Below are 6,879 nucleotides of genomic sequence, written 5' to 3'. Positions count from 1 at the left end.
GGGTATAGAAGTCGTCTGAAACATTATTAGAAGTTACCAGCAATAAACTTAAAAATAACTCTAGAAAAAGGAGTGGATTCTGTGTGCACCAGTGTGACATCATCATGATTGCTGAAGGCACTTTTGTGTTTAACTGCTGAGATCAAATTGTTGGAGGGAATTTGTGTGTTTGCAGAGCAAGTCTCTGGGAGCTACGGAATGATAATTCTCTGGCGATAGAGTCCCCAAGCACAGAGTGGAAATATATTTGATCTAAGTTAGTAAATAAAATGTTAGGGTCCTAGTGATTGTATAAGGAAACGTACTCTGCCTGTCAAGATGCAAGAAGTACTACGTTGGTTTTCATGCAACTTTTGGATCATTTTACTCTGGACAACTTTAACTCAATATCCATTGTTTATTAAGTAGAAATACATTTGAAGGAAGCTGTTCCTGTTGTGGCCCTAGCTTGAGAGGGTGGGTACAGTGGTTGTATAAGTGTCTAGAAATCAGATGATGTTACAAAGTGGATGGCTGGCAAAAAAATAACCATTGGAAAAAGTGCTGTTTTAAGGAGTAGAGGCTGTCGGTGAAGTTAGCAGCTGCTTGATCTCCTCCCACGCTGTAATTCTTGCTCCTAGAACACTGATTTCAAATGGTGCTAGATACAAAGTGGGAAAATCTAAGCCACCATGTGAAACCAGCTTCCAGAGGAAGACACATCAAGTGCATGGCTGCAGGCTGAGAGAGAAAATCCTTCATCTCCACCGTACCTAGAGAAAAATTCATTTATTTAATTTTATTAGAAAGTAAGACAGTGAACTTCAGGATAGTTATTTTATTGACACTTTTTTTTTGGCATCTTGTGAATAGTTGAGGCTGATGTAGGAGAAACGAAATAATGTAATGAAGAAACCCACCACTCTGGCAATGACTGTAATTTCCTTTCATGGCCAGGTGGAATATACTGAAGCTCTTACCAGCAAGTAGCGAAAAAGGTCTGACTTCTTTATAGTGCAGAGTATGCTACTGATGGGGGGGGGGAGTTTTTGTTGTACAGAACACTTTTTTCATGCCATTGCAGATAGAACCAGGCTATAAACCTCATTCTGTCCAAGGTAGAGAGTGTTCTGATTTTCCATCACTTACTGATCTCGGCATCATCAGAGAGGACAGATCAGGCACTTTTTGTGACAGGGAAAGGAAATGTGACTATCATGCTGGAACTTCCTTTGTCAGCTGTACTGCACGGCCTGTAAATAGCATGCTTTTCATAAGCGAGGAGTTGCAGATTTTTGTGAGACAAGTCTTAAATTCTGTAGGGACAATGAAAATAAATTGCACGGAAACTACTTTGAGTGTGGGTCAGAACGAAACCTAAAAAGGGAGCATTTGCAAATCTAACTGTAAATGGTTCCAACGAAAGTTGTCGAGGAAGTAGGAGAGTGTGAAAATGAGTGGCTGATGGTTATTGGAAATGGAATAGGTCTGAGCAGTGCTGTAGTGCAGCACAGCCACGGCAGTTAACCCGCAGCGTAGGTGTCTCAGTACAGCGGGAATAGATGGGGTGTCTTGAAGCCTGTGAATGACTACACACATGCATAATTCAGGATCTATCAAACCCCGGCCCCTGTGTCTAACCTGTGCTGGTGCAGAAGCTGATGTAAAATGGAATAAAGTGCGGCAGAAGTGGAGTTGGGAGTTTCACTTATTGATGCCCTGGGTTTTTGGCAACTCTTTGCATTAGTTTTGTAACCAGATCCAAGAATCTGCTTCAGTGCCTACATCCTAATGCACACCCACAGACAGCAGAGGAAAAGCTCGGAGAAAAGAGCATGTCCTTTGAAGAAGGGGGGGTGGAGGAAGGGGAAAGAACTGTACTAGATTACTGTGTCTGGATATTTATTGTAGTTTCTAAATCCATTAACTGGGGCAACAGGGTGAAAGACAAGTGGAAAACAGGTTCCCTCCCCAGTGTCTGTCTTGCTGGCACAGTTATTTATGAGGCACCCTGTATTATCAGCGTGAAGATTTACTATTGAAAAGCTGGACAGAGAGTTACTCCTGACAAGAGGTCAGGTGCAGCACAGATAAAGTACCACAGCAGCATCTTTCAGAAACAGGCTCAAAGTGAGGGTTGCTTTGTTTTTGTTCTTGTCTCAGTAGCAAGCATGTGCCTTAACAGTAAAAAGAAATCTTTATTAGGGTTTTCAAAAACAGTTGGTGGAAATGTCACTTATGTTTGTGCTGCTGAAAATGGGAGCTTCTGTAGAGGTGTGAGACTTCCAGAGTCTGAACTGAGTCTGAACACCTATGCATACCTTCCCCTTCCCTCTCCAGAAATATCATGCAGCAGTTGAAGACCAATATTTTGATTGGTCATTGATTATGTATAGCTTGATAAAACCAGGTTTCACTTCAGCATAATTAAGATGCTGCTGCCCCTCCTCCAGGCTACCTGAAGATTGTCCTATGCCTTAACAAGCTCCCCTTCCTTCCAAGCAGCCAGAAGGTGTCAGCCCTTTCTGCCAAACTGCAGGTACACCTTTTATGAAGGATACATCTGTGACAGTGTATGCTGTTCTTTCCAAACCTAATAGCATGCTTGGGCAGGCAGCATGCGGAGGGGAGGAGGAAAAAAGAGCGCAGTTCAAGATGCTGTGATATGCAGCACTCAACTATTAATATGCACACATGCAGAAAAAGAAACCAGTGCTTGTCTCAAACATTTGCTGGTGTGTGTTGAATGTCTACATAAGGACACGCACATACACACATATGTGTGGAGACAAGCAAATACTATCAGCTATAGTGTTGTGGAGTTTTCAATAAATAATAGAAAAAGTACAATATTATCATTCTGCTTTTTTTCCCCTTTTTTCAGACACATTTTAGTAGCAGTACTGTTCTGTAGCTTCTTTCAGAGGAACATCTCAAAGCCTTGCACAGGCTTCACACTGCTTTATACCTTCTACATGAGACAAAGGCAAAAAGGGAAGAAATCACTGCCTCCCCTGTGAAAGGGAACTTCCTCCCTAGCCTAAGACCTTTAATCTAGTCTGCAGGAACAAGGCAAGCCGGGATGTCACAGACCTGATTTTTCACAACCTACAGCTTATAAATTAAGGCAGTTCTTGGGCTTCCACAGTAAGCAAAACAGATCTCTGTGTGACCCTGTGTGCATCGTAATTTTTCTCCTCCATTTTCAAATCGCGGAGTGAAACTCATGGTTCGTCAGAGACTGGTCTCCCCTGGAGAAAATATTCCCGTTTTACATGCAGAAAATCTGAGCTCGATGCATCATCCCCACAGTCAAGGAATGAGTCAGACCATGGCCAGGTGCAGGACAGAGGGGTGTGACAGTACAAGTGGTGACCTGTAAGGGGAATTGAGTGAACTTCTAAGGTTTCAAAAAAGCTTCCTCAGCCCGGGGGAGCGTGTAACTGCATCTGTTTGTTGTGCAGTTCTGTTACTGTGTGGTGTTGCGTAGGTCAGGTATGGACAAATGTGCCCTAACTTGCAGCCAGTCATTAGTGTGTAACGCTTTCTGTGTCAGCAGTAGCACTGACCTAGGCTGAGTAAAGGTAGGGTAGATGCTGCATGGCTTAGTGGAGTTGATGATTGTGACTAGAAGATGGCTCTAGAGATGCTGCTGCTATTATGGGCAGCAAAAACATGTACTTCCCTCATGAGTTTAAAGCATAATGGAGGTTTTTTTTTTTTTTTTTTTGCTTGATTAGGACCAGAATAAAAACTCCAGATCACATTCCTGAGTGAACATAGTCTATTCCATTAGTCCTACTATCGTAGCCTTACAATTGCAGTATAAATAGTAAAGTTAAAAGCCAGGCGCTCTGGGTCTGCAACCCTTGTGCTATCTGCCCCCCCACCCCCAAAACCCGAAAGTAGTCTGAACACCGGAGTGTGGCACGCTGCAGGGAGAAGCCTGTGGAGCCTTTTGTCCCATTCAGCTCTATTTGAGCAATGGGACAGTCAGGCCTGCTTGACATTTGAGTCACTAATTTCAATTCCTATTAAGGGTAATCTGTCAGAGCACTCACTAGCATTTGTCTAACTGTGCTGAACTGTCACCAAGCTGCCTATCATTCTAACCCATTTTTTTAAAATGGCCCAATTGTTCAAGGGTTTGGGGGTGAGGGGAAGGCCAGGTTTTTGTTTGCTCATTTGTTTAACGTAGGGAGAAGCAGCTCTTTTCCAGATAATTTAGCGCAGGCCAGGTGATTGGCAGTGTCAGTGATGGCTGAAATTTGGCTTGTGATGAGGTCTGAGAGGTGCATCTTGGCCTTTTCTCTTTGCATGGTGGCCTCACTGAAGGCACACTAGTGCGTGGTTAACTCTTGCTGCTTTGGGGGAGTTTTGGATGAGTTTCGATAGAGCTCTTTCCCACCCGGTTTGGTGCCAGCCAGGATTCTCCTAAACAATGCTGAGCCACGGTCTAGCAGTCAGCATTGGCAAACAGGTATTGGTGGTTTGGATGCAATGAACGTCATTTTGAGGGCAAGATAGTTCAACACTAGCATTGACCCAGGCACACTGGGTGATGTGATGGGCCATACCAGCCTTCTTTTTATGGTTCTGCCGTACTGATCCACGTTTTCTGTGGTGCTTGGGTCTAACAAAGTAGGCTAAAAAAAGTGCAAGAGACCTTTAATTTGCAGATTACAGATCTTTTGGAGAAACTTGGAGATAGTTCATAACAGCACGACATCACTAAAATAATTAGGATTTATTCACAAGACCTGTTTTTTTTAAATCCAGAACTTTGTTTCAGACTGATAAGTAAAATATAACACTTACTTGCTATTTGCTATTGCTTGCCCCAAAGCTATTCTGAACTGAAGGGAGAGGTTTTAGCATGGTGACCATTCTAGGAGTGCTAGATACTAGGGCTACAATTTCTAATCTTCCGCTTCCCGTCTGCTCATCTGAAATTGCTTTGACTTGCCTGGAGTCATACAGTTTTCTTCCACCTTTGCTTTCATGAGAGTTCCTAGGCAAAACCACAGCCTGTTTGGAGGGCACAGGAACTACTGAACCACTGAATCCTATTGAGGATTTCAGATTTCACAAGGAACGATGAGGTGAAACTGGGCAAACTTACACAGGGGAAGAAAAGCATCGCACTTACATGACCCAGGTCATGGAAGAGCAGTAGGAAGTTGCAGCACTGAAAACTCATCAAATTTAGCCATACACAGCTTGACTGAACAGCACATTACAAAACTAACTATGCTAAAAAAAATTATCCACCAAAGTAGCTGAAACCAGAAAAATAATTTTGTGTTCCTAGCTTCTGTACCTAAGCATCACCTTAGAATATAAAGTATTGATTGCAGCTCTTGAAGGCAGTCACAGAGAGATTATTGTTGTGATTTGTATAGTCAGTTCAGGAACATGGTGTTCCCCCAACACTACCGTTCCCACTACTTTAGGTAATGTCAAGGGAAGTCATATTTTTCTTTGTGTCATTTAAGAGACAAAAGACTGTCCTGTGCCAGGGAAGAGCATAAGGAAACAAATACTGCCAGATGTTCACTGAAGTATAACCTGCCCTTAAACCAGACATTTGAAAACATGCCTTCAGTACCCTGCCATATCTTAACACTATCCACAGTAGCAAGGACCTGTCAAAAAAGCTGGAGAAAAGCATTGACCAAACTCCTGGCTGACTCCCCTGAGCACGTGAGCTGTTTGGTTTGTACCTGTTCCCAGGATTCCCGTCATTCTGTCTATCACTGAAACTTCACTGTATGTTTGAGAGCCATCGTCAATGTTTAAGAAGCATTTGAGCTGTATATCCAAATACAAAACCAGTGGCTGCTGATGGACACCTACTAAGCACCATTTGCACTGGATAAAGTGTTTGTGTGGGGAGCTGAAGAGATGTGCTTAACTCAGAAATAGCTCTCTTCCTTGGAAAGCTTAAGTTCTGAATCACACTGTGTTGGCTCAGTTTTTAGCAGACAAGCTATCACATATGCCTCCCTGTAGGCGAAGAGTCGTCACTGGCATCAGGATTAGCAGCCAGGTTCTCTCCCTTTGAAAACTAGAGAATAATGATACTAACGGCTAAGGCACGGTCAAGGCAGGAAGCTGCCCAGGGCTGGAGGCTTGGGGAGGTCGGCTAGCAAAACAGGTAGGTAGGCTAGCAGGAAGGATCCACTCGTGTCCGTGCTTGGCCTGCACTGGCCCCCACGTTCCTCTCTGTTCGAAAGGAGCCAGATAACATGCCCCCAAATTGAACTTTGTTACTGCAAAGATGGGGACAAAATAAGTTATTTTGCTCAAGATCCTTGAGGCATTAACCACTCCACTGCTGCCTATGAAGCTGAGAAGACTAGAGCCAGCCCTAACATACCCATGGCTGATGTTGCCCTGAGTCAACTGAAAATACTAGTGACATGGACAAATAGGAACACCGGAGAAAAATGTGGAAACCTGGGAGGGGACAAGGCAGTTATTGGGCTGAGGTACCTGAAACTGAAAGCTCATGGGAGACAACACTAGCTTCACAGACGGTGGTGAACTTAGAGCAGCCTGCGGAGTCCACCTGATAACGACTACAGGAACAGAAATGCAAATATATGCAGACACTTTTTTCATATTTTTTTTTCTGGAACACAGTGTAAGTTGATGACTAGTCCTTAAATACATGCCGCTCCTGATTCCCAGCAGTCCAGAGGAAGTCTTGGGGAAAAAGGGGATGAGGGAACTAGTGCAAAGTTTTTGTAGTTAGCTCAAGAAACAAATTATAGATAGGGATTTTAAAACGCTTGAGAGATGCAGGATTTTTTGGATCTACACTTTTGGACTCAGTGGCCCACTACTGCAGTAGCACTAATTTTCAAGCCTCACCTCCAGGTTCAGGACTCAAGCACT

This window comes from Aptenodytes patagonicus, chromosome 22 (assembly GCF_965638725.1).
Source record: "Aptenodytes patagonicus chromosome 22, bAptPat1.pri.cur, whole genome shotgun sequence".
Taxonomy (NCBI): Eukaryota; Metazoa; Chordata; class Aves; order Sphenisciformes; family Spheniscidae; genus Aptenodytes; species Aptenodytes patagonicus.
This window is presented reverse-complemented; position numbering follows the sequence as displayed.